Source organism: Ceratotherium simum, chromosome 1 (assembly GCF_057802395.1).
Source record: "Ceratotherium simum simum isolate JZ-2026a chromosome 1, ASM5780239v1, whole genome shotgun sequence".
Lineage (NCBI taxonomy): Eukaryota > Metazoa > Chordata > Mammalia > Perissodactyla > Rhinocerotidae > Ceratotherium > Ceratotherium simum.
In genome coordinates, this window is record NC_141900.1 from 95308140 (window position 1) to 95317743 (window position 9604).

The following is a 9604-nucleotide window of genomic DNA, read 5'->3' on the forward strand; positions in this document are numbered from 1 at the left end:
AAAGGGTACGGGTTCTGAAATTCTATAGTCTATCAGATAAGATAATAATTCCAAAAATGTACACTCCAAGAGATTGGAATTACATTGCTTTGATTGGAATTACACTGCTTCAACTGGAATTACACTGCTTCGGCAAAAATCGTTGTGTATTTCAGGGTTGCACAGTTACATTAACAGCTTTAAATAACTACCAAGCTGTTTGAGACCATCTGGATTTAGTTTCTAAATAAACCACCTTTTCCTAAGCTATAGTGATAGGGGAGAAAATGCTTAATAAGTACATTGGGAAAATAGTTTTAAACATTCACTGGCTGTTGGCAGAATGCCGTTTAAAATGAATACTATTACAACATCTGGTCCTATGTAATTATAATAATTAATAATAATACCTTGCACTTAGATCCCATAGATCACAGAAGTGATTTCTATTCATCTGCGAGCTCTGGGGCTCTGGGGAAGCCCAGAGAGCTTTTGCCAAGTCTGAATCCATCAAGCTCATCCTACTTTCTGAAGACCAGTTTCTTTCCTGCTCTAAATATAGACTGAACTAATGTCTAACATTTTTCAAGTGTATGTAAAGGCCATTATAATTAATAAAACCAAAATTCATTTAAGTGTTTCTGAATGTATAATAGCTTGTCATTTAGCATTTTCTCAATCAATGGATACTGAATGTACAACTATCATGTGAGAACAAGAATTATCTTAAAAAAAAAAAAACCTTATTAAAAATAAGATCCTTGCCATCAAAAAGGATCCAGAACCACATTCTAGTTTTCAAAGCAAGTTCATAATCACTAATTCATCTGATTTGTAATGAAGCTTTTTTGGGTCCTGGAATATCACCCATACAAGGTACTTTCCAGAATGGAATAGTCCATATTACGCGATGGATGCTGAATGAAAGATGGCTTCGCATGTAACCTGTCCAGATAGCAGGCAATCTCCTCCTTATAAAACAATATCTTAGAATACAAAACATTCCAAAATTTCCACTTTCTATATTTAGAGTCCATTCCAACCCCAATATAGGAAGATTTAAAGTTGTCTTGTATTAGGAAAATTTGTGGAAAATATACCTCAAGGTGGAAAGGGGAAAGATCGGTAGAAAAGGAGACAGCACATCTAAAGCATCTAGAACCCCATGCCCATTGTGCCCCGAACACCTCATCTGACCTAGTCTTCACCCCGCCCCAACCCTTCCTACCCAGCTCTCTGGAAACCTAGATACACGGTTAATAAATCCTCTCTATCATTACGCTCTCCTGAGAGTCCCTTGCCTTTCCTGCCATAGTGGCCTCCCGCCTGCCCCCAGATAACCCCGCTTCCTCTGCGGTCTCTCAAGGAGCAGCAATCTTGCTTCTCACAACCACTTTTCCTCTGTGCAAGACCCCAGCTTCTCTGCCATGAAGGCCCTCGGCTCTCCTGCCCGCTGCCCCTCGTGAGTGTCATCTCCTGACTCCCACCCCTCCCCTCCCACTGCAGACAGCTCCTGCCTCACCTGGCCTCCCCACCACTGTCTGTCTTGCTTCAACATCCAAGTGGGTAATCCATCCGTCCCGTCCTCTTCTCCACCAATCTTTGCCTCCACCCCACAATACAAACCACAAGGTCAAAACACAGTCCTTGTCATCACTAGTAGTTGCATCACCTCCCAAACTGGATTTCAAACATCCTACTTTCTTTCCTTCCAGAAAACTGCTTCCTTTCATACTCCTCACTCCAACAGTCATTTTACCTCAGCAAGGCTCCCACTTCGGGCACCTCACCATTGTCTTCCGTTATCCATTACCATCCTCTTGTCCTCACTTCCTTCTTTACCAACTTAGAATCCGAACTCTCTCCCTTATGGGCCTTTTTTCTTACTTGCCTCTGCCCTCCTTCCCTATGACCAAGCAGTTGTGTTTTGCTAGAGAAAAATCACACAAGCAGGCTGGTTTTGCTTTTTAGATTCAAAACCACAAACCCCAAAGGCCATGCAACACTGCCCAGTAAGTCTATACTTCCCTAATAATTTTGCTTTCTCAACCTCTAAGACAACTATTTCACACTTCTCTCTTTAAACTTCCAACATCTCTCTCTCCTCCTTCATCCAGTACCATGGTTTTCTGCCGATGACTCCCAGATGTATAGCTCTAACTCAGACCCCCCAGGGTTCCCAACAGTACAGCCAACTGACCGCTTGATATCCCCCTGTGTACCTAAAACAGAGTTCCTCATTTCCTCCCTCCAAACCTATTCCTCCCCGAGCATTCTCCACCTCAGCAAACGCTACCACCATTCCTCCAAGTTGCCCAAGGTAACTAGGACTTATCCTTCATTTCTCCTTTTCTCTCAGCTTCCACATCCAACCTTTTACTAAGTCCAGTCCTTTTCACCTGCAAAATACATCCCCCATCCATCCTCTTCTCTCCATCCGCCACCACCAAGATAAACCACCCACATCTCCCACCAAGCCTACAGCAACAGCCTCCTGCAGGGTTTCACTGTTTCTACACCTACCTCTCCACCCCCCATCATTCTGCACACATCAGCCAGAAATATATCTTAAAACATAAATCTGGGGCCAGCCCAGTGGCATACTGGTTGGGTTTGCACACTCCATTTCAGTGGCCCAGGGTACGCGGCTTCAGATCCCAAGCTCGGACTACACACCGTTTATCAAGCCATGCTGTGGCAGGCGTCCCACATACAAAATAGAGGAAGACTGGCATAAATGTTAGCTCAGGGCCAATCTTCCTCAGCAAAAAGGGGAGGATTGGCAACAGAGTTTAGCTCAGGGCTAATCTTCCTCACCAAAACAAACAAACAAACAAACAAACAAAAACACATAAATCAGCTGTCATTCCTCTGCTTAAAATGCTTTGATGGCCTCCCAAGACTCAGATAAAAACACAACAGTTTTGCCATGGCCTCCAAAACCCATATAGCCCAGCCCTCTGTAGTACAAAAGGAAGGCTAAGAGGTAGGGAGCAGGCGAGCTGACGCTGGGGTTGGCAGAAGGAGGCTAAGGATGCAAGAGGGGACTGCCTGAGCAATGACTGGAGAGATTGGGTTTATCTGTTTTTAATTATTTTATTAATTTTCAATAGGTAATATACGCATAAGGTAGAAAATTCAAAAGACACCAAAGGGTACACAGTGACATCTCCCTCCCTGTTCTTGTCACCCTGTGCTCCTCCCAGTTTTTTTTGCCTTCTTGCAGAATCTACACCTGTGCATACATTCCAGGCATAGCCCCCGCACTCACACATACACAAATGGGAGCGTCCCACACACTATTCTGCACCTTTTTTCCCCTCACTTATCAGAGGTCGGAGGTCCCTCCACTATCCACACCTTCAGAGCTGCCGCATTCCAGTCTCTGACTGGACATCTGGGTGGTTCCCAATCCTTCGCCAGTATACACCAAGAAGAGCTGGCACGTTTCCTTTCTACTCTTTGCCCACCTTGCTCCCCACCGCCACCAGCACAACCCTCCACACTCACCACAACCTTCCCCGCACCTAGTCCCCTTCTTATCCTTGAACTCACCACGCCCTTTCTCGCTTTGAGCCTTTGCCATTGCTGTTCCGCTGCCTAAAATGCTTTTCTCCTGGTTCTTTGCAAAGAGCTTGCTCTTTCTTTTTCTTGGCTCATCCTCAAATGTCATCTCCTCGAGTGGCCTGCCCTGATCGCCCTACCTAAAATGTCACCCTCAGTGACTACCTCTCTCATCTGCATCTATTTCCTCCCTTCATAGCATTTCTCCCACTCTAATTATCTGGTTTCACTGTTTACACGCTTAGTGTTCATCTGTAAGCTCCATAAAAGCAGTGGCCTTATGTCTTAAGTCCACAGCTATACCCCAGCACCCAGCAGGGCATGTACAATGATCAATAAAGATTTTCTGAATGAATGAATGAATTCTTTGACTAATGGCCAGCACTGAATGCTTTCAAAGTGCCAGGTACTTGCCATGCATTATTGCCTTTAGTTCTCACATCTTACAGAGGAACAGATTTTAGAAAGTAATATCTTTGGGCCGGCCCCAGATTTATGTTTTAAGATATTAGAAATATCTCACTTTAGGGGCCGGCCCCGTGGCTTAGTGGTTAAGTGCGCGCGCTCTGCTACTGGCAGCCCGGGTTCAGATCCCGGGCGCGCACCGACGCACTGCTCCTCCGGCCATGCTGAGGCCGCGTCCCACACACAGCAACTAGAAGGATGTGCAACTATGACATACACCTATCTACTGGGGCTTTGGAGAAAAAAAGGAGGAGGATTGGCAATAGATGTTAGCTCAGGGCCAGTCTTCCTCAGCAAAAAGAGGAGGATTGGCATGGATGTTACCTCAGGGCTGATCTTCCTCACAAAAAAAAAAAAAATCTCACTTTAAACTTAGAGGTATAAATCCAGGATGGAAAAAAACACACCTTATTAGTAACAGCAGTTCTCTTACAGAAGTGAGAAGGGCATTACATGGGCAATTACTTAACTCCCTAGACTTCAGTTTTTATGTTTACAAAGTAAAAAGATTATGTGTACTCAAAGTATAAAGAGGTAGGTGGAAAAAAATTAAATGGATAGTTGAGTTCACCTATTTTGACAGTATCGTGTATGCTGTAATTTAGCCCCCCAATGCTCGACACTTATACAAGGATCTTTTTTATCCCACATTATCTCATTTGAAGCTATTTGCCTGTATCACATAAATCCTTTTATACAAAACTCAAGCCTTCCTGTAATTTTCCTCTCTTCTTAAATTGTTTCATTACCACAGATGTAAAATACCTACCACTTATCTGTAAAATTCTCTCATCTTATTCCAGAGTTCCCAAAAGCACTTTCTTCCTACCTATTTTGAACACATTCCAAAAACTAGTTTTCAAGATAAAAATCTTTCCCTCTCCTAGACAAAGGACATCTACTCAAGTTAATGGTCATTGCTATGACATTTATCACTGACGAAAGGGACAAACGAGAACCTTAAACAATGAATAATACACTTGATCCTAACAGCTGGTGAGCAACAAGACATTGCACTGACTTGAATCTTATAAAAGTATTATTTCTGGGTCATTTTCTAATGCAGAGACTGGAAATCAAAGATTAACAGAAGAATGATGTCACCTGAAGCCACGAGTGGCCCACAAAAAGGCGTTAAAGTTCCAGCTGGAATCCAAGACTCTCCACTTAACCTCTTTGAGCCTCAATTTCCTCATTAAGGATTAACTGAGATCATTTATAGAGAGTTCCTAGTATAGAGCCTGGCACACAGTAAACATCCAACAAATGATAAAGAAATAATTCAGCACCAAGACATTGAAGAAAGAAGGTGGCAAGTAAGAGTCAGATTTTGCTCACCCCAGAAACACATTTTTCTCCCTAGGAACATTTCAGTAAAAATTACCATGAGATCATCTACAATCTTGTATTTCAAGAAACACCAAAAACCCTGTGGACACATTCTCATTATCCCCTGTCAAAAGTGAGAATAAACAGACCACATTCTGCAAATAAGAATACCGAGGGAATGACGAATAAGTAATCTGACCAAATTCCTTGACTGAGACCATGGATAGTTACCAAAAAGCACAATCCAGTTATTTCGCTAAGACCCTTCTCCCTTTTTGGCCTCAGTACATTCTTTCCAAAAGCTTCCCCGCCCTACCTGAAAAGTACCCCTTCTCTAACTCTCAACTACAAGCCCTTTTCTTGCACAGGAGCCCCCGCCGCCGCGCTGGCGCGGGTCTGGCCGCCGGCTCTCCCAGAGGATCCTCCCGGATTCTCCCGCTCTCCTCCTGCTGCGGTTCTCGCCGGCTCCGCCAGGCCCCGCAGCCCTGGGGGGGCCGAGGAGCCAGGCCCGGGGTGGAGGGAGCGAGCGAACGGCCGGCCGGGCCCGCGGTGCCACACCCACCGGCCGCCACCATCTGCCTCTCTGCATCGCCCTCCCGTCCCCTGGAAGCCCCTCGGACCTGCCCTCGCGTGCGGAGCCCCCACACTCCACCCCAAGCCGGGCTCCGGGCCCCACGCGCCGCGGCTCGCGCACCCACACCCACAGGGATCGCCGCGCTCCAATCCGCCGCTCCACTAGTTCTGCTCTGCCGCCCGACGCCCCCGCCGCCACCTCACTCGCGGAGCCGCGGCCGGGGTTTCCGGGCGCTCACGTGATCCGCCCCCGTCCCCGCCGCATGCTGGGAATTGTAGTCCGACCGAGCGGCTTCACCTGCGAGCGGTGAGAATGGGAGGGAGGGGGAGGGCGACCGCCTCTGTGGACCCGGCTGCTGGGCGAGGGCGGGGACCCAGGCCACGAACGTTAGGAAAAAGGCAGTGAGGGAGAGAGAGATATAATCGGGGGAGAAATGACGTATAGATCATCTATTTTCAGAAAAGCTTTATTCCGCTCTTTGTTTTGATAGAAAGTGACGTGCTAAGTGTTCTATGGACCTGCCCATGAGGGCATAAGCTTTAGATTTTAATTAAATACAGTTGCCCGTAAGGACAGGGCCACGAGTCTGCCAGTATCATTCACTGTTCTACCCACCACGCCACACACACACACCCAAACAGATAAGTGAATGTTAAGATCCTGGCAGTCTCAAGCAAAAATTATAGGCCTTACAACACACAACTCTGAACAAAGGCCTTCTGCCCTCCTGGGCTCTCTTTCAACTGTTGGGAAAATATAATTTAAAAAATAAAATAACAACTTCTCTTAACCCAGAAAACCTCTCCACAAAGGTAGTAGATTAGAAAACAGTTTTATCATCGAGTAAGCTTTAAACCAGAACGTGACACATATCACAGGCAACATGCTAAGAGACTGCAAAGACAGAAAGGGATCCCCGCCTCGTATAGCCAAGCAGATACAACCCATCACATGCATGTTCTCAAGATAAACAATCACTAGTTCTCCAATGAGAGGACTTGTCAGGACCTTTTGTCACACATAGTTTGTCCTAATTTTATCACAGTGATTGGGGAGACCACCTGTGTTGGCTTAGCCAGAGGAGAAACAAACCTCTCATATCTTCAGGATAGGAGATAGTCTTGGAGATTGGAACAAGGCGTCCATGGAAGTTAGGCTCTTCCCCTCCCACAGGAACTGGGAGTTAAGGGCAATATCTCCCTGGATGTTTGTATTTCGACAGATGGCTCCCTTGGGGCCAGCTGGGTGGCATAGCAGTTAATGCAAGCGCTCCGCTGCCGTGGCCCAGGGTTCGCAGGTTCGGATCCCGGGCGCACACTGACGCACCGCTTGTCAAGCCATGCTGTGGCGGCGTCCCATATAAAGTAGAGGAAGATGGGCACGGATGTTAGCTCAGGGCCAGTCTTCCTCAGTAAAAAGAGGAGGATTGGCATGGATGTTCGCTCAGTGCTGATCTTCCTCACAAAAAAAAAAAGAAAAGAAAGATGGCTCCCAGGTCCTGGAGGAAACATTCCTGAGTTGTGAGACTGGCCAGAGGTTATTTAGCCATTATAAAGATACACATATATTTGAAGAGGACAGAGAAAGAAATTTTGAAAGAAAAGGGAGCATGGGTAGGGGGGTTGGGAATGGAGGGTCTCTTCCCTTATTTTCAACAGGGAGAAATAAGCCTCTTATTTTTAATTTGTATTTATTTGCCTTTACACAATGCAGTGGTAGTTTTGTTTCCAGTCATCTAAAGGTGTGGCTTGGGAAATGTGGTATCAGGGTGAGCAACAATAAATCAGCCAAATGTTTCACTTTTATTTTATTTTTTGCTGAGGAAGATTCACCCTGAGCTACCATCTGTTGCCAATCTTCCTCTTTTTGTATGTGAGCTGCTGCCACAGCATGGCCACTGACAGACGAGTGGTGTAGAACCACACCTGTGCCTGGGAACCAAACCCGGGCCACCGAGCGGAGCCACCGAACCTAACCACCAGGCCACTGGGGCCTTTCATTTAAAAAAAAATATTGTGGGATATTAGCCTTAAAAAGGAATGAATTTATAGGGGCCGGCCGGGTGGTGCAAGTGGTTGGGTGCACATGCTCCGCTGCGGCGGCCTGGGGTTCGCCAGTTCAGATCCCGGGCACACACCGACGCACCGCTTGTCAAGCCATGCCGTGGCGGCGTTCCATATAAAGCGGAGGAAGATGGGCATGGATGTTAGCCCAGGGCCAGTCTTCCTCAGCAAGAAGAGGAAGATTGGCAGATGTTAGCTCAGGGCCGATCTTCCTCAAAAAAAACAAAAAGGAATGAATTTCTGATACATGCTACAACATGGATGAACCCTGAAAACATTATGCTAATTGAAATAAGCCAGTCACAGAAGGAGAAATATTGTATGATTCCATTTATATGAGGTACGTAGAGTAGTCAAATTCATAGGGACAGAAAGCAGAATAGTGGTTACCAGGGGCTGGGGGGTGGGGAAATGGGAGTGACTATTTAGTGGATATAGAGTTTCAGTTGGGGATGATGAAAAAGTTCTGGAGATAGATGGTGGTGATGGTTGCACAACAATGTGAATATATTTAATACTATTGAACAGTACACTTAAAAATGGTAAAATATATATATATATTGTGAAATATATGTGCGTATATACACATACATATGTGTGGTGCGTCTGTATAAAATAAGTATATAACCTGTATCACCACACCCAAGGCAAAATTGCCTTCTTCCCCAGAGCCCAAGCTATGCTCTTGGCACTTACAGTCACGGTGATGCAGAGGGTCTGGCTAGGGAGAGGCAGAATCTCTCCTGGACTTCCATCACCATCTGGACATTTTAGCATTCGATTTCTACTTCTAGGTGTTCTCCAAGTGCTGGGTCTGAGTCAGCTGGGTTTTTTTTCTTTAACAGTAATTACGAGAAGAAGACAACATTTTGACACCTGACTTCATTGACACTGACGTCTAATGGGTTTTATTTCCTGCCCCCTGCCCTTACATTTGTGGTGGGTCTTGACCTACATTTCATTTCCAAGCCACAGACGGATGACTGTGGCTGCCAGGCGGCAGTGTGCCTCAGCAGCATTTGGCGGTGTCTTTTGTTTTCTCGCCCTACCTGCCAGCATTGGGTTTCTTACCCAAAAGAGAGGTTCCTGAAGATGTGTAAATGGAATTTGGGATAAGATAAATCATATTTCAAAGGTTATCTGAAGGAATCATAGAAAGAAATGTTCTTGAATGGTGAATAAATTATCCTCTATTTCAGCGCTTCTCAATCTTTCTAGATCTCAACCCAGAGTTAGAAATACATTTTACATCACCCCCAGTACACACATGCGTATTTACAACTGACCCAAACATCTCACAAAACAATACTTAGCCTTACTACATGAGATACATTCTGAAACTTTTTCCTAATCTCTTCTGTAAAAATGCTGGTTGCAACGCACTAAAACTGATTTCATGACTCCTTAATAGGTTTCCACTCACAGTTTGAAAACACTATACCAATTTAAATATTTTATCAATCCGGATGTTTCCGTTTTGCATATTGTGCCTATAGCTTAACTGCCTACATGTTACATTCTATATAGTGGAGAAAATCTAGTCCCTAGATGTGAGAGGCAATAACTCTTGTAGACTCTGTGAGGAAAAAAATAAGGAAAATTCACCTCAGCTTTATGCTTCCACTGCCAG

General features: G+C 45.3%; 1 protein-coding gene across 11 annotated transcripts in view; it reads right to left on the reverse strand.

The window, feature by feature from the left end:
* Positions 1–6127, reverse strand: part of SLC37A3 (solute carrier family 37 member 3) — a 41818-nt gene extending 35691 nt beyond the window's left edge. For 2 of the 11 annotated variants that reach the window (XM_087431701.1, XM_087431695.1), the window contains exon 1: positions 6032–6124. The gene's annotated coding sequence lies outside the window, so the exon portion shown is untranslated. Of the gene's footprint in view, positions 1–1501; positions 1524–5957; positions 5977–6031 lie in introns of those variants that run through there. The other 9 variants (XM_087431715.1, XM_087431714.1, XM_087431712.1 and 6 more) reach the window with 7 other exon arrangements.
* Positions 6128–9604: the final 3477 nt, after the last annotated feature.